At 41.8% G+C, this 20,715-nt stretch overlaps 1 protein-coding gene across 5 annotated transcripts in view; it reads right to left on the bottom strand.

Moving 5' to 3' along the window:
- stat5a (signal transducer and activator of transcription 5a) overlaps positions 1–20,715 on the bottom strand; it is a 146,176-nt gene that overhangs the window by 83,482 nt on the left and 41,979 nt on the right. The window contains exon 1 of one of the 5 annotated variants that reach the window (XM_060848976.1): positions 17,057–17,104. The exons of the other annotated variants lie outside the window; for them this stretch is intronic. The gene's annotated coding sequence lies outside the window, so the exon portion shown is untranslated. Of the gene's footprint in view, positions 1–17,056; positions 17,105–20,715 lie in introns of those variants that run through there. 5 annotated transcript variants of the gene reach the window in all.

Genomic DNA, 20,715 nt, shown 5'->3' with positions numbered 1-20,715 from the left:
TTAAAGTATACTCACATCTTCTTAACAGTGGTCCATCAAAATCTCAGTTGTGTCAAACCAATATAAATATATACATGTGTTCTTGCATTGCATGACCTGCAATAATTCGAAAAGATGGTTTGTTACCATATTCTCAAGGATAATCAGGTTTGAGCAAAAGAAATGCATGGCTTTCCAGTGACACACTCATTAAGACCGAATAACAACTTAAAAATCAGCTTAAAGCATGTCAGGGTTCAGCACACTTACAGAATGGCATTGTATATAGTCAACATTCAGGTCTGTCTTCAAAGTGCATTGAAAGGCTAATTCATCCAAATTTTCACAAATAAATGGTTTAAGCAATGGACAACTTGCTGTCTGGAAAGGAGACAGAGCTCCTTTTAGTGTTGTTGGCTCATGTTTGAATTTGAGCTTGTGACTGGCTTCCAGCCAAGGTGTTGAGACATTTATTGAACTGAAGATTTCTGTTAGCCACAGTTAAGAGCAACCTGTTCAGGCTAAAGGTGGTGAAAATATTGAAGGTTAGCCAAACTACTTTGGGCCACAGAACAGTGTCTGATTGAAGATAAAGTCCCATGAATTCATCTATCTCAAAGATGGTTCCTTGCCCAATCAGAGATGCAGCCACAGGAAAACTGTGGCTGCTGAAATACGACACCCCCAGGGACATTCCTGCTTCGCCAATGTGTATATCCCAAATCGAACACGACGATCCAAAATACTGCTGCTAGAGATCATTTTTCTAGTAATGTGTAAACAGCCTAAATACACAGCTGCTGTCAAAATGCATGAATTCGTATGTTAAAGGGGCAGGGACCAGAGTAAAACTTTCCACTTGCAAATGAGGAATATGGAGAATACCTAACCTGTTGTCGAGCAACATTAATTAATAACTCAGATTCTATTAGGAAAGAAGTGATCATGATAGAACTATAGAAAATTAGGTGTGTTCAATCACCAACCAGTTGCTCTAACCCACAGTTTATACTTTAGATCTGTGAAATGCAGATCTGTGAAGTGCATACATTTATATGTGCATATTTTAATAATTATTTTACAGTTTAGATTTTCAACTAGTGCGTGTGGAATTTGTATAAGATTTATTTGCTGATATTTCTGGAGCCATGGTTCATAATGTGGTAATAGGCATTTGTCCGCTTGGAGGGTTTTGCAAGCAGACAGGGTAAACATTAAGGAGCATTAGCTTGCTTTAGGTTCAAAAGGATCAGGAGTTTTGTATATGTTAACAAGCCAATATCTTGGAAAGAATTTTGTTTCAGTTTGCAGAAGCGTGGTGATTGAAATGAGGTTGGCCAATTGGCTTTCGGAGTACAAGTTCCCTGATTGGAGCTGTTAACCTGGACCATGAGGGAGTCCTGACTGATAGCTATAAATAAGAGTCTCAGGGATTCTCCTCCCTCTAAGGACTAGCTCCAAACTGGCTGGTCAGAGTCCACTTACTGTGCACGTGTGAATCGAGGATGACTTGGTGACAGGATACCAGCCTCCACAGGGTTATTTCAGTGCTGACAAGAGAAAACCGTCCGCTCCTGAAGAAAATTCACTTGTAGTTGTCTGAGTTGAGGTAAGCATTTCTAGCACTGTGCTTTTATTTGGGATCTTCACTCAATTGATCCTGAGGACTGGACCCATTATGCAAAGATTTTTTTTCAAATTACGTTAGGGCAAATGAAAAGCAATGAGTAATTCTTCTGACTGCTTGTAGACCCGTAACACTTGCATTTGTGAGAAGCCCAACAGTCCGTGAGGCACCAGATAACTAAAACTTTTCGAAAGTTGATGGATTTAGCTGAGGAATGTTATGACCCCAAGCCTCCTCTAATTCCGAGATGCTATTGGGATTTTTGACAAGGTTAAAACAACTGAGAGAGGCGTATGATTTTTGGTTAACCCTGAATGAGATGGCAAGGAGTTTGTGGAATTTTGCAAAAGTGGACCATGCAAAAGTGCCTATGAGCTGAAGTCCAAATGGACTTCAAAAAGGCACTACGACTGGCTTTGCCTATAGAAAACGTGGCAAGTGGGGCATGAGGATTACAGGGTATCCCAAAGGAAGTCGACACGCTCACCAAGCTGACCGAGCTTGGAGAACACTTGAGTGAAGGCGATTCGCAGAGACTCATGCAGGGCATGTGCTGAGCAGAGGGACCCTAGGTCAGCCCATAGCAAAACTCCAAAACAAGGCTGAGCCTCAGTCAAATGTCGAAAAATGTTTTTCAGGATAAATGCTGGCAAGCCATTGCAGTTGCTGCTGGTATGCGAACAACAAAGCATTCCCTATGAGGCCTAACTTGAGTAAGGGAATTCTGGATTAGTGGTGCTGGAAGAGCACAGTAGTTCAGGCAGCATCCAAGGAGCAGCGAAATCGACGTTTCGGGCAAAAGCCCTAAGGGAATTCCTAGGCTGGTATCCTGGAGAGTGCACACTCTAGAAAGTCTGGTTTGCAACAGTTCAATTGCTTACCAAAGCAGAACCAAAGAAAATGTCTGGCTAAATGGTCACCCAGTTCTAATGGAGGTCAATACTGATAGAGCTTGTATCAGTGACTGCAGACAAGATTGAATTCTTTGACAAGATTCATTCTGGACTCCGACTCTTTGCTTTACGAAAGACCTCGGTTAGAGTGAGAACGCATAGTGGGGAACTTTTACAAATTAAGGGTAAAACTTTGGTTTCAGTCTCCTATGAAAAGCAGCTGGTGTAGTTACCACTGATGATAGTAAAAGGCTTGGGCCCAAGCTTGATGGGCAGAATTGGTTGAGAAAGATTCACCTAGATTCAATTAGAATATGGCTACCTGAGTGAAATCCTAATTAAATACCTGAAAGTTTTTCAGGAAGGTCTACGGACTATCGAAGGAGCCAAGGCTACCTTACATGTTGACCAGGAAGCAATTCAGTAAGGCCCGCCAGCATCATTCAGCATATTCAGACAGTTCCATACAATTCATTGTCAAATGGTCTGGCAGAAAGAGCAATCTAAACATTGAAAGCAGACTTAAAAGGAACAGCCTACAGTTTCACTCAATTTTTAACTGTCCTGGTTCCTAGTTGATTAAAGAACCACTCCTCATGCAATTACAGGGATAGCTCCAGCAAAGTTGCTGATGGGGAGAAGACTGCACACCAGGTTAAACCTGATATTCCCAGAACCCAGTAGGAGGGTGCAACACCATCAGGAACGCCAATGCAAGCCACGTGCCTCCTCTAAGCAAGAGGAGTTTAGTCTAGGGGACAAACTTGGTGTTGAAACCATAGAAATTGCTCTGAATGGGTATAAGGTGAGGTCGGTATGAGGTCAGGTTCCAAGACATACAAAGTTTGGTTCGGTGATGCAGCCGTGAACAAACATGTGGATCACATGAAAGCTGCTATTTCACAAACAGGGCAGGAACATGCTCAGCCCCTCAGAGTGGCTACAAAAATGTTGCCCAAATCCTTTGCATCTAGAGAAGAAATCTGAGTCCAAGATGGGTGCAGCCAGTAGCTTTGATACTGTTACCACCTGAAGAGAAGGAAAACGTCCCAGAAACCATAAAGAAAGAACAGGCCCACATTCTTGGACTTGGCACGGGAAAGAGAAGACACTAGGTTGGCCAGGTGGATCTGATTGAGTCCCTTGATTTGGGCTGTTAACCTGAGTCAATCAGGTAGTCCTAGCTGACAGATGAACAGGGATTCTCCTCCCTCTAAGCCTCTGAGCTGGCTGGACAGAGTCCATGTTTTGTGCACATGTAAATAAAGGGTGCCTTGGTGGTGACGGGATACCAACGTCCCTGGAGTTATTTCAAGAAGCCATGGCTTAAATTAAATGTGGGAAACAGCTTCACCTCGAGTAGAAAGTTAATTCACAAAAGTTAGAAATTAGGTTACTTCAGCATAAGGATTTTAGTTTTAAAGTTCCAGACGAGAGGTGTTTCCTTCAAACCCTGAAAGGATAATTAAAAAATCTAAGCTCAGTTGTGAGACTAATCAAGGAAGCCTAACAAACACAAAATCAGAAATTTAAAAAGGCATAGCCAAGTCAAACTTGTAAGTGTGATAAACAAGCTAACTCTCAATGGTGTCTGAGTATTGTAAAATAGTGTCAGGATAGAAAGGATTTTGATTTTAGTGTTTCCAAATATTTAAGATAGTGTCATCTGTAAATAGTTTCGGTTATTCCATTTTACCCTTACTTCTCTACAAATTTCTGGTTTATTAACATCAAACCTGCATTTTTACAAGATTCTTCACTAAAAAAAAACAATCAACTGGGCAAATATAAAAAACAAAAGAACCCAGCAAGCCAGATTTCAATCTGGGATCACACTTCTCCAGTCATAACGTCAGCTAGGATAACAAATGCTTCAAATCAAGTTTCTTAGATTAACAGGCAAATACAAAAGTTGAATCTAATAAAGACAAAAGAGAAGCAACTAATAGGCAGATGGCTTACAGACCCAATATTAAGTACAAACAGGATAATGAAGTATTCAAAGAGTTAGTAGATAGCATGCCAACATGGCCCAATTTTATTTTCTGGTTAGGATCCAAAATCAATGACAGAGTAATGAACAAGAAAACATTTTTTAAAAAAGTTACCCAAATCACTTCTTCACCCTAAACATAATAGCATCCTTAAACAAAATACTCAATTAATTCCTCAAAAGTTAGACTGTAACCTCAGCAGCGCATTCAACTAAATGCATTTTTAATTAATCATAAATTAGTTTTCAAACTTGTGCTTGAAATCCTTAGCTATATGCACAATTATCAAAGACTGCAAAAGAGTTCACAGTTAGATTTTAAACTCCCTATCTTTTAGACTCCCTACCAGATTCACTGTTGACAACATATACGAATATAAAAATAATAACTGCGGCATGACAGTCTGAAATATGTTAAACAGTTCCAAAAGGGACAATAGGGCATTTTTAAAAAACCCAAGTGAACATAATGGGACTCGCTGACCAAGATTTCAGTCTGAAAGATTAATAGTTGTTGAAATCCAGATTTAGGATCACTATATGGAATCCAAAAGAAAACAACAAAACTCAAAAAAGGTTTTACAGAGTCCTCAATGCAAAATCAGAATATGAATTGTTAGAAAGCATCAAAGTAAAGTACAAAATTGTAAGAAATGCTGCATAAATTATCAGGAATATAATACTGTCTCTCAAATGATAGTAAATCCTTTTTCTTAGACTATAACAAGAAAAGATTAAGCTTGAGTAATAAAAACATTGTTTAAAACAAATTTCACACTTAGATTATGTTCGTAGGCTACCTCAGAAACTCGTGCAATTTTACTGTGGACAGACTTAAAGTGACAGGTGCCAACCAAGCCCATTAAATGAATAAAGACAGACCCAAAGAATCTCCATAGCAGAAGAAGACCCAGTAAATGGCAATGTGCACCCAACGTTGACATTCGTTTTGCAGACTAAATTAAACTTGAAGTGGCCTTCTCGAGAAGTATATTCACTTAGATTATGTTGTTTCAGTTGTGACTGACACATGGACCTCATTCAACCAATGGTATTGAAATATAAACACAAATGTGTTCAGCAATACAACAAAGACCAGAAGTCATTGCAAGTCAAAGATGACAGCTTGAGGGGGAGGGTTGCTCCTTGCAGAAGCTTTAGGCTTGCCCCACAACTCTTTAAAATCAGTGCAGATAGGAAGTACATATTATCTGCTGGAAGTCAACCTCCAATGATAGCATCAACCTGCCTTCCTACTGTTTTATAGAAGGTCCATCATCCCATGGTTGCTCCCGGACAGATAATGAACACAAGCAAATGCATTCTGACCACAAGCATGAAATTAATTTTCTGTATGTACGCTGGTGACATCTAGTTCTATCTCTTCAATGCTTCTCAATCCCACGGCAACTTCCACGCTGTCAGATTCCTAACGGTGTTAAACCTCCAGCCAGACAAACTCAGCTTTTGAACTAATAAGCAATGATCAAAAGTATAAGGAGGAGCACAATCACTGCATGACATAAGTGAGATAAAGGGTGATTGAGTACACTAACTATACTGTCTAAAAACTGGTTCAAAATTGATTCAGTATATGGGGTAAAGGTTTTGACAGGGTTTTACAGGCAGAAGTCAAACTTGTCAGAGTGAGAGGTAAGTGAGAGGATAAAATGGCATGGATCAAGAGGCCTACTTGCGGGGAAGAAGCTGATAGGTGAATACTTGTTGTCTTTAAAGTAAAAGGAAGGACTTCAGTTTGGTTTTTAAGCCTCCAGTGTTGTTTTTCCTTAAATAAAAAACTGCTCCGGTATTATACTAACACAGTTGTTGTAAAACAAAAGGAAATAAAAAAGAAACTATGACAGTGAAGTGTAAAGGGCAAGGAATTGTAAATAGTTTATAGGTTAAATCAAATAAGACAGCGAGGCAGGCAGGACAACAGATGTGTTGCTACTGCAACAGGTGGAAGCTGCTACACAGATTCAGAACTAACATGTGTAGTAAGCTCTTGCAATTCAAGGAACTTCTGATCCTAATCAAGGAGCTGGAGACTGATGTAGACATTGTGCCACATCAGGGAAGGACAAAGTTACCTGGTCACTTCACCCCAGAGAGCAGCCACAGCCTTCAGAGCAGGTCATTCAAAAAATTGGTCTGTGATCAGAAACATTAAGGTGACTGCAAATGAGGTGCCTTGGCCCCTGCAGCTGAGTAACAATTATGAAGTTCTTGCAAGCTACGCAGCAAATGTGGGGACCACAAGGAGGGTAGGCGAACAGACCATGCTAGGTAAAAACAATGACTGCAGATGCTGGAAACCAGATTCTGGATCAGTGGTGCTGGAAGAGCACAGCGGTTCAGGCAACATCTAACGAGCAGCGAAATCGATGTTTAGGGCAAAAGCCCTTCAGGAATAAAGGCAGTGAGCTGGAAGCATGGAGAGATAAGCTAGAGGAGGGTGGGGTGGGGAGAGAGTAGCATAGAGTACAATGGGTGAGTGGGGGAGGAGATGAAGGTGATAGGTCAGGGAGGAGATGAAGCTGATAGGTCAGGGAGGAGAGGGTGGAGTGGATAGGTGGAAAAGAAGATAGGCAGGTTGGGCAAGTCATGGTGACAGTGCTGAGCTGGAAGTTTGAAACTAGGATGAGGTGGGGGAAGGGGAAATGAGGAAGCTGTTGAAGTCCACATTGATGCCCTGGGGTTGAAGTGTTCCAAAGCAGAAGATGTGGCGTTCTTCCTCCAGGCGTCTGGTGGTGAGGGAGCATGCTATATTGTTACAGGGAACCATGCAAGAGTGGGGAAGAATGTATTGTCATATCAGATGGTATATTTATGGGGATAGATACAGTTCTTTGCAGCCTTGAGCAGGAGTTTCAAAAGCCCTGCTGCCTGTGTGGTACTAGGAATAAGGACATCTCTGGACAAGAGAAGAATTTGGAGGGTGGGGGAAGGATTCCGAAGTCATCTCCCACATTAGCAGAATCAGAAAGAAAGGTTTTTGAAATATATTTTAGTAGTTCGGAGCTACATTCAAAAACAGAACCTCCATGAAGTCAAGGAATTAAATGTGTGGCTCAAAAATTGCTGTGGATGGAATGGGTATCAGTTCATGTGGCACTGACAACAGTACTGAGGTAGAAGGGAATTGTGCTGGTTGGATGGGCTTTACTCGGACTGTGCTGGGATCAGCATCCTGCTAAATCTAAACGCGAATTAGCAGGGAGCTTGGAGGCTCTCAAAACAAGAGAAGATGACTATTATAGGGCAGCTGTTTTGATAATAATGCCCAATGTGCAACAGGGACTAACAGTACAGAAAAACTGCAGTAAATAGGATCAAAAGGGTGGGGAACAATTTGGTAAAAAGGCAAAATTAATGACTCTTACTTGAATGCAAGAGCTTGCATAAAAATAGAGAAAGCAAGAGAGAAACCAAAGTGAACACAAATCTGTCAGAATAAGGCTAGCGAAATAATAAGGAACCAGGATTTTGGCAGAGGCAGGGGAGTTGAATACTTTGGTTCAGACTCAACAGTAAAACAATACTAAAAACATTCTAAAATTACTAAAACAAGGGGCAAAAGGAGAAGAGGAAAGAAATAAAACTATTGTTAGAACTCTAGCTGATTTTTTTCATTATATTAAAGAACGGTTTTGGTTTAGATCTGTGAACTAGGAACAGTGGGCTAAAGATGACTTTTGGACTATGGGTTCTTTGTGTTAGAAGGAAAACAGACCAAACCAGCTTTTGTTTATTCATGAGGCCAAGCTTAAGTTAATTTGCACATTTGTTCCTAATCAAAACATTCTGCAGATGCAGTGTCAGCAGGGAAGAAGATTGTTTAAATAGATAGCAGAAGCAGGCTAGTAATGAGGACTGTGTCGGGAGATCCAAGATGGCGGCGACTCAGCAAGTCTGAGTTTACAGTGCTCTTCCCAAAACCTGGGTAAAGTGAGTTACTCACCCCCACCACACTTACCAAACCACCCAAAAAAATTTTCTAACCTTAATTAGCTGCTTACTATTATATTTAAGCAGTTTAATATTAAGTGGATAATGAGTAAACCAAAGGGATCCCGCAGCTCTCAGAAAACAAAGACCCCTCCCCCACCCTCCTCTCCTCCGGCTGCAGCTGATGTAAAAATAGGCCTTGAAGAGATGATTGCCAGGCTGGAAACGACACTCGTCAATTTCATCGCAGAATCCAGACAGAGATGGAACTCATTCGAAGAAAAGTTACAAAAGCACAGCCAGGCTATTGAGGAATTACACGGCCGAGTGGAGGGGGCGGAGCTAAAGGCCACGACCTCCGAGGCTGCAGCACAAACAGCTGCAGAACAGGTGCGAGCTCTGGAGCAGAGAGTCCGGGCCTTCGAAATCTACATGGATGACCTGGATAATAGAAATCGGAGAAAGAATATCCGTCTTCTGGGCCTCCCTGAACAAGAAGAGAAGGGACAGTTAGCAGTATTTCTGGAGCGATGGCTGCCCCAGCTTTTAAACCTGGGGGCTGAAACTGACCGGGTAAGGGTGGAGTGGGCCTACCGGGTCGCAGCACGCGGATCTGGCCCAAACCAGCACCCACACCCGGTCCTGTTCCGGCTGCAGAGTTATAGGGAGAGGCAGATACTCCTGGATGCCTCCAGAAATCTTGGAAAGGATCCTAAAGCCATGATCCATGAAGGATCCAAGATTATGTTATTTCAGGACTTCTCCCCGGCTTTGGCACGAAGGAGGAAGGCGTTTGATGAGGTGAAGAAATGTCTAAGAAACTTAAATATTCAATATACCTTACGCTACCCAGCGACGTTATGCTTTAACCACGAAGGATCCGAGTATAATTTTAGATCACCAGAAGAGGCTAAGGAACTTTTAGACTCGTTTAAATAAATCGTAAGAGACAATTTATGTTGGCTTGCCTCTTCCACACTCCGTGGGGAGAAGTGGATACTTCACTCTACTTTACTTTTGCTTCTGGGAGCAGGGTTGTCTTCCCTTGTTATTTTATGTTATTATACTTAACTGTAATTTGTTGGAGTTGTAATTTTATAGTTGTGTGTGTTTGTACGTGGCATTGATGCTATCAGATATACTCAGGTATAGGTGGGGAGGGGTGGGGGTGGGGCGCTCACTGTTAACTCTAGCTCGGTATTATATCTAAATCCTATTAAGGAGCGCCCGGGTCAAGGGTGGGACACTGTTTGGGAGAGGATATGGTGGACATTTAGAAAGGAAGTAAGGCCCCCTGAGAACAAGGGGGAGGATCTCCATTCAAACATGTTTTATTTTTTTTTGTTCTTATTGTTTGGAAATAGTTTCCTTTTTATTATACTGTTATGAGTGTATTAGAGAACATTTTCTCTTGTTTGAAGGATGTAAGTGACTCAACTATACACTCTGGATAATTGTGGATTAGATTAGTAGTTAACTGAGTTTCATTGTTTTTCTTTCTTCTTTAGTATCATTCCTTTGAATTTTGATGATTATATATTTAAGATCTATTTTTATATTAATGTTTGTGCTTGAAAGTTCTGTTTATTTTTGTAAATCTGTCAAAATATTAAATTTCTAATAAATATATCTTTTTAAAAAAAATGAGGACTGTGTCTGGGAAGTAGATCTAGCAAGGCAAAAGTGAGGACTGCAAATGCTGAAGATCAGATTCAAGATTACAATGATGCTGGAAAAGCACAGCAGGTCAGGCAGCATCCAAGGAGCAGGAAAATCAACATTTCAGGCAAAAACCCTTCATCAGGATAAGGCAGAGACCCTCTGGGGTGGAGTGATAAATGGGAGGGGATGGGGCTGGGGCGAAGGTAGCTAAGAGCACAATAGGTGAATGGAGGTGGGGATGAAGGTCACAGGTCAGAGAGGAGGGTGGAGCGGATCAGTGGGAAGGAAGATTGGTAGGTAGGACCAGTCATGAGGATGGTGCTGAGCTGCAGGTTGCAACTGGGGTAAGGTGGGTGGGTGGGGGTGGGAATATGAGGAAACTGGTGAAGTCCTCATTGATGCTCTGGGGTTGAAGCGTTCCAAGGCAGATTATGAGGCATTCTTCCTCCAGGCGTCGGGTGGCGAGGGAGTGGCAGTGGACGCGGCCCAGGCCCTACATGTCCTCGGCAGAGTGGAAAATGGGAGTTGAAATGTTCGGCCACGGGGCAGTGGGGTTGATTGGTGTGGATGTCCCATAGATGTTCCCTAAAGCACTGTTTGGAAAAGACCTATGCTCAAGCAGATGACAGATGTTGAATGGTAACTAGGACATCATGGAGCAGAGGATCAGCCCATCAGAGTGGCCAGAGTTCAAATGGGGTTTTAGACTATTTCCTGTGTAAAAAGGAAACTGGCTGTTGATGCTACAGCACGAAGGTTTGAAAGCTCCTTTCCTGACTTCCCATGAGTAGCTCTTGGAAGCTCAGGAGAATAGAAGACTAATACTGCCTTTATCTGAGCAAACTGAAAAGATGACCTGATCGACGCCTTCAGAAAATCAACCAAGAAATCATATATGCCTGTGGAATAACGCACTGTTAAAATCAAGTAATCTGGCCAGTTTTCTTATTTCCTTTAAATATGTTTATTTGTCTCTTTTGCGTGAATGAGGTTGAAAACAAAGGAGCTTTGGGTTTAGAGCACAGACCAATTAGTTTACTTTTGTTTATAATACAGTAGCTTTAGCAGAGTAAAGGTAAACAAAGACATAGCAAATTGTTAAAGATAAAAACCAGTGTCTGTAATTGATCATTAATTTTGAGGATGTTTGAAAGTTTTCATTTTACTGTGTTGCGAATACAGAGGTAGAAAGGCTGACTTGATTTGACAGATTGTCTCTGGGTGGTAACACTATCACTGGAGAAACTAATGAGGCTAAAGACCAAAAAGTACCTGAACCTACAGGGATGGATATTCAAGGAAGAAGCTTCAGAGATAAAGGAGACACTGATAGTAGTCTTCTAAAAAGCCTTAGGTTCTGGATATGTCTCAGAGGATTGGAAAATTGCCATATAACACCTCGAAAGTAAATTTGAGGATAACAAAGTTTGCAGAGGGATATGGACATGTTAACTGAGTGAGGAAAAGATTGGCAAAAATGTGGGACCATGCCAGGTTAAGCACTTTAGCAGGAAGAATAGATGAGTTGAAATGATTTAAATGGAGACAGGCTGCAGAAAACTGCTGGACAGTGTGTTTTGGCCATCCTCATCCAAGAATCATGAAAAGCTAGCTCTCAAGTTCAGCAGGTAATAGGGATGGCAATAAGAAGTTGGCATTTATTTCCAAGGGAGATTTTGCGAAGCTATACAAAGGTATTAGTCAGACCACCACTAGAATACACTGGACAGATTTGATCCTATTATCCAAGGAAAATCCACTGACATCGGAGATTATCCAGAGAAGGGTTACCAGACTGTTCCAGGGTATGGAGGGACTGTGATGAGGAGAATTTACAAGAATGACAGCAACCTTCTTGAAACATACAAAACTCTTAAAGGACTTGACAGCATAGAAGAGGAGAGGTTGCTTCCTTTCTGGGAGAGTGCAGGATTAGAGGGCATAATAAGGGGTTACACACTTAAGACAGATGATGAATTTCTTCTCTCAGACTATAGTGGAATTCTTTTTTGCAGAGGGCAATTAAATATATTCAAGGCTAAGATAGAAAGATGTTTAATCAATAAGTGATTCAAGGCTTATCAGGAACAATAGAGTAGAGGATCATCAGCTCAGCCATGATCTCACTGAATGGCCGAGTAACTCGAGGGTGAATGGTATACTTCTACTCCTGTGTCTTACAGTCATATAAGCCTTTCTTGTGCCAAACAACTGACTTTTCCCTTGCACCACTGCAAGTCATGCTTGTTTTTGGTCACTGCTAAAAATTATTTTTGTTGATTTTCTGATATTTACTCTCCGTAAATTCTAGCACATCCAAAATGTTTACCTGCATTCCATCTCGCAATAAGCCTCAATCACCCATGTCATCTGCTTCCCTACTGTCAAAATATTCAATCTCCTGTTGTCTTATATCCCTGATCACATTCTGATTCTCCCTCTCCAATATCTAGAATAGAATAGCCTTTGTTGTCTCATCTACTCAATGAGTATATTGAAAAGTTTATCCCTCTTTTCTTAAAAAAAATTACACTATCATTCTCTTCCTCCAAAAACAGTCTTCGTTTTTGGCCTTGCCTCAATTATGAACCACTATTCCTGCCCTTTATTCTGAAATTAAGCATCCATTTCCTTCAGTTCTCCACAAGTAACAAGTACATAGAACTATGCAAGGACAGCTTAAATTTATGAGCTCTGCTTGGTTTTATACAAGATACCATCCTTACAACTTTAAATAAAATTGGCTACATTAGCAAATTATTCTATATCCAGCTAGAGAGAACAATCAAAACTCTGACTTGCAACAATGTGACTATTCTCACTGTAACAAAAACGAAGCAATTGATTACATTTCAGCACAATATTCTGAGACAAGCAAAATTCAGATACAATTTTAGCCAGTCATGGAGAACTGCCCTAAATACCAAGGAAGATAATCATCCAGGCTTGGAAAGTAGCATTCAAAACAAGTAAGTGTTGCTTACTGCCACACCATCATCTGCTGATACGGTATGCAACACTCCTTTCTCTTGTGCCATTCTCACACACCCACTCTAATTTATCTACAACCACTTGGTGACATCCATCATCCTACTCTAGGTGGATGCCTCCTTCGGCTGCCCTCCACTTTGCCCTCTAAATTTTCAGCTCTAACCAAATAGTCAAAATATCAATACACTCTAAGAATTGTTTTTGGCTCTTAAAGAATGAAGTAGCGAGGATGCTCTGAACATTCTCATGGCAGAGTTCAGCATTTTAGTACAAAAGTCAAGGCTGAAGTGTTGCAACTATCTTCAGTCAAAACTGCTGATGGAAAATCCATCTCAGTCAGCTGAGATTCCTACCAACATGACCTACAGTCCTCATCTAAAATCAATGTATTATACATGATAAACAGCAGCTGACAAGCTAATGGCCCTCTTTCATGCAGTTTCATCCTCCTGTTTTGCTTAATCACTACTGGATGGGGTTTTTTGACACACTATTATGTAATTCTACTTTATCTGTTTCATATATGCATTCCTGGTGCCAAAGAAGCTAGCCAGAAAGAAGAAATTTCAACCGGCAGTTTGTTTCTCTATTGCTCCACCCTACATGATGGAACAAGGAGAACATGAAAACTTTGGATAGGCTCATCTGGCAATATTATTGAAGACTTGTATACCATAATTAGCAGTTTCCCTCACCAAGCTGTTTCAGTGCGCAACAAAACTGTCTTCAGTGTGATGGTATGCTCTGTCCACAAAAAGCAGTAAATCCAATCCAGCCAATCCAAGGTTCAGATTGAGTGCTGGCAGAACCTTCCAGCCCCGATCTCATCACAGCCTTGAACTAAACAGGAAACAAAATGATAAATACAAGAGGCAAGAAAAAATAAAAGTTGACTATCCTTGATAGCAAGCAGCATTCAATTGTGATATTAAGGAACAGTAGTAAAATTGATGTCTTTGGGAATCAAGCAAAATCTCTCCACTTGGTGAATCATACCTAACACAAAATAAGATGGTTGTGGTTGTTAGAAACCAATCTCAGCCCCAGGTCATTACTACAGGGAGGTCCTCAGAGCGGTGCCAAAAGACTAAGCATATTTAGCTGCTTCAAAGATCAAATGTAGGAATTTTTACTTAAGATTGCAAGCTATTCAATCCAATTTATAACTTCACAGATAATGAAGCAGTCTATGCCAACATGCAACATGACCTGAACAAAATTCAGTTTCACACTAATATGTGGTAAGTGACCATCAATCACACAAGTTCAGGTTTCAATGAAAGAAAACAACTATCCCCACATTACATTCAACAGAACTGCCATTTCTGAAATCCCCATAGCCAACATCCTGGGGGATTACCAGTAGCCTGAAACTTTACTAATCAAGCCACAACAATACTGTAGCTAAAAAAGTCAAAGGGTGGGAATTATGTGGCAAGTAACTCACCACTTAACTCCACAAAGTCTGTCCACCCTCTACAAAGTAAATGTCAGGAGTGTGATGGAATACTGCTTAACTGCCTGAATGAATGCAGCTCCAAAAACGTTTAAGAAGTTTGACATCAACCAGGACAAAGCAGCCTATCAACCATCTTAAACATTCATTCACTCCATCACAGACACAGTGTTGCCACTTTGTCAATCTGTAGGATTCCAACGCTCCTTTGACTGCGTCTTCCAAACCCCATACGAAAGCAATGCCAACAAACACGACAGTGGCAATCCTAAGTCTCACGTTATTCTGACTTAGAAATATGTCACATTTCTCCACTCTTAATGGAATCCTGGAACACCTTCTATAACACCACTGTGGTTGTAGCTACACCACACAAATAAAAACAGCACGTCAGCGGTGGTTCACTACCACTTTCTTAAAGGCCATTAAGGATGGCAAATAATGCTGATCCTGCCAGTGATGCCAATATCCACTGAATGAATTGAAAAGAAAATTAAAATGAGTATATGCCAAATTGGTAAAAATTGGACTAAATCAATAATATTTAAAAGTAGGCATGACTTTCTTCGTTCTTCTAAAGAACAGTCCACTTAAGTTGGCTAAATATAATTCAATTGCAAAGTAAGAAAAAACTTTGAAGATGTTTTGAACTGTCACAACTTCAGAAACGTCACTTTGTAACTAATTAAATTTGATTTCATAGAGAATTCCACACTCCAACTTAGATTTGATTTGAAAAACCACTACAGGTCCATGTTTGAGTTTTCTGGAGAATAATAAAGATTTGTTTCACGTGATGTAATCTCTTTCACAAATCATATCCTCCAACCGAAAATAATTAAGGAATGTTGAATATTGGATTCAGGAAATTTGTAATGCAAAAGGCAGACCTGCCAATTAAGATTTCCCACAGACGATTAAATGTTAACACTTGATCCAATCATCAGCCTGTATAGCCACCTTGCACTCTTCTATGAATATCTGTTTGACCCAGTAGTGAAACAGTGAAAAATCCAAGTAGAGGAGTTGGGAAGTGATGCTGAGGTTGTACAGGACACTGGGGAGGCCTCTTCTCGCAGTACTGTATACAGTTCTAGTCTCCTGTTATAGGAAGGATATTATTGAGCTGGAGAGGGTTCAGAAGAGATTTACCAGGGTGTTGCTGGGTATAGAAGGTTTGAATTATGAAGAAAGGCTGGATAGGCTGGGACATTTTTCACTGGAGCGTGGAAGATGGAGAGGTGACTGTCGAGATTTATAAAATTAAGAGGGGTAAAAGATAGGGTTAATGGTAGGTGCCTTTTCCCTAGGAGTGCAATTTCAAGACTATGGGGCTTATTTTTAAGGTGAAAAGAGAGATTTTAAAAAGACATAAGGAACAATTTTTCTTTTTAACACCTAGGGCTTTACACATGTGGAATGAATTTCCTGAGGAAGTGGTGGATATGGGCAAAGTTACAATGTTTAAAAGCCATTTGGATAAACACACAAAATAGGAAATGTTTGGATGGATATAAGCCAGGACAGGGGGTGGGACTAGTTTAGTTTGGGATTGTATCGCGCATGAACTGGTTAGACCAAAGGCTTTGTTTCCGTGCTCAGTGACTATGATCAAAAAGATTTCCTGTAAAGCAAAATAGGACAATATAACTTGGGTGGCAATCAAATGCTTGCAGCAAGGTTAAACTATCAATAAATGACCAGTACATTCTAATGCCATCATTCTGATCCAGTATCAAAGGAAATCCAATCAGTTTACTTTCTTCCTTTTTCTCTGAGAGTTCAAATAAAGTCACATTTTTCCTACAATGATTCTTTTCATAGATTGCTTAATCCGGCTCAACATATGATATCTGAAATCTGCAAATGGTACTGTTTTATAGTCTCAGAAAATTTCCAAATCTTTTGATCAAGCACAATATTGTTCAGACACCTTGGACTTAGCGCACTGCACTCATATTCTGAAGTCTTGTAGACTTGGGTTTCACAAACATTTTTGTTAACAGTGTATGAAGCAGGTATGGGAACGCAAGAATGCAAATGCAGGCCATTTGGTCCTTAGAGCTATCGTCGCCACTTAACATAATCATGGCTGAATTGTGGTCTCGACTCCACCATCCTATCTGCCCCCTCACCTCATATGACCATCATAATATACTTTGGGAGCTATGGTCTGGTCCATAACAGGTGTACATGCACCCTCGGTGCTGTTCAAGGAGTTCCAAAAATTTGACCCAGCAACAGTGAAGAAACAAGAATATTTCTAAGGCAGAATGATGAATTGCAGGTGATGGCATTCCCATACATTTCCTGCCCTTAGTCTTTTACATAATCATAAGTTTGCTATCTATATGAACATACAAACAAGAATAGGCCACTGTTCTACAAGGCTGCTCTGCCATTCAATACTGTTAGGCTGATCTGATCTGATTTTAAACTCAACTCGTCATTCCTCTTTATCCACAATGATCTTCAATTCTCTTGGTAAATTAAGAATTACCTACCTTTACCCGCATTCATGGCTTTTAAGGGAATTCCAAGAACCCTCAACTACAGAGAGAGAAAAAAGAACCATGTTGAATTTCTGCAGCACTTGTAGATAGTACACACTTATTCTACTGCTTAGATGGAGCAAGTGCTGGTGGATGAGGTGCCAATCAAGTAGACTGCTTTGCCCTGGATGGTATCAAGCTCTGGTACTACTGGATTGACATTTATCCAAACAGAAAGACAGAGTATCCCATCACACTCGTTACTCGAATCTCGTAGGGTTTGGGGAGTCAGTTGATGAGTTGTTTGCTGCACAACTCCGAGCCTCTGAAACTCTTAGAAGTCAGTCATACAGCACATAAACAGACCTTTTATCCAACCAGAGCATGCCAAACATAATCCCAAACTAAACTAGTCCAACCTGTCTACTCCTGGCCTATATGCCTCCAAACCTTTCCTATTCATGTATCTATCCAAATGTCTTTTAAATGTTCTAATTGTATCCGTGTCCACCAGATCCTCAAAGTTCATTCCATATGTGTACCATGCTGTGCGAAAAAATTTGACTGTTTTTTAAAATTTCTCTCCTTAAAAATGTGTCCCTTAGTCGTGAAATGCCCCATCTTAGGGAAAAACAACCACTATCAACTGTATCTATACCCTCTCATTACTTTATAAATTTCTATCAGGTAATCTCTCAACCATCTACACTCTAGTGAAAAAGTACCAGATTATCCAGCCTTTCTTTATAACTCAAACCTTGCAACATTCTGGCAAGTCTCTTCTGAACCCTCTCCAGCTTGATAATACCCTTCCTATAACTGGGCAACCAGAACTGTAGCCATAATACTTATACACTTCGTCCAGTTCCATTCCCAGTGAACAGTAACCCGAGGATGCTGATACTGGGGGATTCAGTAATAGTAAACTATTGAACATCTTGGGGCAATAGTTAGATTCTCTCCTCTTGGAGGATGACATTCATGCCACAAGTGGCAGACAATGTTACTTTCTAGCTGTACGGTATTGGAACTGGTCCTCCTGGGAGCAGATGCGGCGGAGACGAAGGAATTGGGAATATGGGATGGCGTTTTTACAGGGGGCAGGGTGGGAGGAGGTGCAGTCCAGGTAGCTGTGGGAGTCAGTCGGTTTATAGTAGATGTCTGTGTTGATTCGGTCACCCGAGATAGAAATGGAAAGGTCTAGGAAGGGGAGGGAGGAGTCTGAGGCAGTCCAGGTGAATTTGAGGTCGGGATGGAAGGCGTTGGTAAAGTGGATGAACTGTTCAACCTCCTCGTGGGAACACGAGGCAGTGCCGAATAAGTCAACCCAGATGGCTTCCTTCTTCAAAGACTACCGTACAGCCCAGATGGCCTCCTTCTTCAAAGACAGCAGATTCCCTCCAGACGTGATCGACGATGCCCTCCACCGCATCTCCTCCACTTCCCGCTCCTCTGCCCTTGAGTCCCGCCCCTCCAACTGCCACCAGGACAGAACTCCACTGATTCTCACTTACCACCCACCAACCTCCGTATACAGTGTATCATCCGCCATCATTTCCGCCACCTCCAAATGGACCCCACCACCAGGGATATATTTCCCTCCCCTCCCCTATCAGCGTTCCGCAAAGACCACTCCCTTCGTGACTCCCTTGTCAGGTCCACACCCCCCCACCAACCCAACCTCCAATCCCGGCACCTTCCCCTGCAACCTCATGAAATGCAAAACTTGCGCCCACACCTCCTCCCTTACCTCTCTCCAAGGCCCCAAGGGATCCTTCCATATCCACCACAAATTCACCTGCACCTCCACACATATCATCTATTGCATCCGCTGCACCCGATGTGGCCTCCTCTATATTGGGGAGACGGGCCGCCTACTTGCGGAACGTTTCAGGGAACACCTCTGGGACGCCCGAACCAACCAACCCAACCACCCCGTGGCTCAACACTTTAACTCTCCCTCCCACTCCACCAAGGACATGCAGGTCCTTGGACTCCTCCATCGCCAGAACATAACAACAGGACGGTTGGAGGAAGAGCGCCTCATCTTCCACCTGGGAACCCTCCAACCACAAGGGATGGACTCAGATTTCTCCAGTTTCCTCATTTCCCCTCCCCCCCCACCTTGTCTCAGTCGATTCCCTCGAACTCAGCACCGCCCTCTTAACCTGCAATTTTCTTCCTGACCTCTCCACCCCCACCCCACTCCGCCCTATCACCCTCACCTTGACCTCCTTCCACCTATCACATCTCCATCGCCCCCCCCCCTCCCCACCTTTTATCTTAGCTTGCTGGACACACTTTCCTCATTCCTGATGAAGGGCTTATGCCCGAAACGTCGAATTTCCTGTTCCTTGGATGCTGCCTGACCTGCTGCGCTTTAACCAGCAACACATTTTCAGCTTTAACCCTCTTTGCTGTCCACTACACCTCCAATTTTGGTGTCACCTGCAAACTTACTAACTGTACCTCTTATGCCCACATCCAAATCATTTATATAAATGACAAAAAGCAGAGAATCCAGCACCAATCCTTGTGGCACTCCACTGGTCACAGGCCTCCAGTCTGAAAAACAACCCTCCACCACCACCATCTGTCTTCTCCCTTCGACCAATTCTGTATCCAAATAGCTACTTCTCCCTGTATTCCATGAGATCTAACCTTGCTAATCAGTCTCTCATGGGGAACCTTGTCGAATGCCTTACTGAAGTCCATACAGATCACATCTACTGCTCTGCCCTCATCAATCTTCTTTGTTACTTCTTCAAAAAACTCAATCAAATTTGTGAGACATCATTTCCCATGCACAAAGCCATGTTGACTATCCCGAATCAGTCCTTGCCTTTCCAAATACATGTACATCCTGTCCCTCAGGATTCCCTCCAACAAGTTGCCCACCACCGAGGTCAGGCTCACCGGTCTACAGTTCCCTGGCTTGACTTTATCACCCTTCTTAAACAGTGGCACCACTTTTGCCAACCTCCAGTCTGCTGACACCTCACCTGTGACTATCGATGACACAAATATCTCAGCAAGAGGCCCAGCAATCACTTCTGTCGCTTCCCACAGAGTTCTCAGGCACACCTGATCAGGTCCTGGGGATTTATCCACTTTTAACCGTTTCAAGACATCCAGCACTTCCTCCTCTGTAATATGGACATTTTGTAAGATGTCACCATCTATTTGCCTACATACTATATCTTCCATATCCTTTTCCACAGTAAATACTGATGCAAAATATTCATTTAGTTTCCCCCCCGTTTTCTGTGGCTCCACACAAAGGCCGCCTTGCTGCTCTTTGAGGGGCCCTATTCTTTCCCTAGTTACCCTTTTGTCCTTAATATATTTGTAAAAACCCTTTGGATTCTCTTTAATTCTATTTGCCAAAGCTATCTCATGTTCCTGTTTTGCTCTCCTAATTTCCCTCTTCAGTATATTCCTACTTTCTTCATACTCTAAGGATTCACTCGATCCATCCTGTCTATACCTGACATATGCTTCCTTCTTTTTCTTAACCAAACCCTCAATTTCTTTAGTCATCCAGCATTCCCTATACCTACTAGCCTTCCCTTTCACCTTGACAGGAATATACTTTCTTGGATTCTCGTTATCTCATTTCTGAAGGCTTCCCATTTTCCAGCCGTCCCTCTACCTGTGAACATCTGCCTTCA

This window comes from Hemiscyllium ocellatum, chromosome 32, assembly GCF_020745735.1.
Source record: "Hemiscyllium ocellatum isolate sHemOce1 chromosome 32, sHemOce1.pat.X.cur, whole genome shotgun sequence".
Taxonomy (NCBI): domain Eukaryota; kingdom Metazoa; phylum Chordata; class Chondrichthyes; order Orectolobiformes; family Hemiscylliidae; genus Hemiscyllium; species Hemiscyllium ocellatum.
Note: the sequence above shows the minus strand (reverse complement) of the source record. Positions and strands in the feature narration are given on the sequence as shown.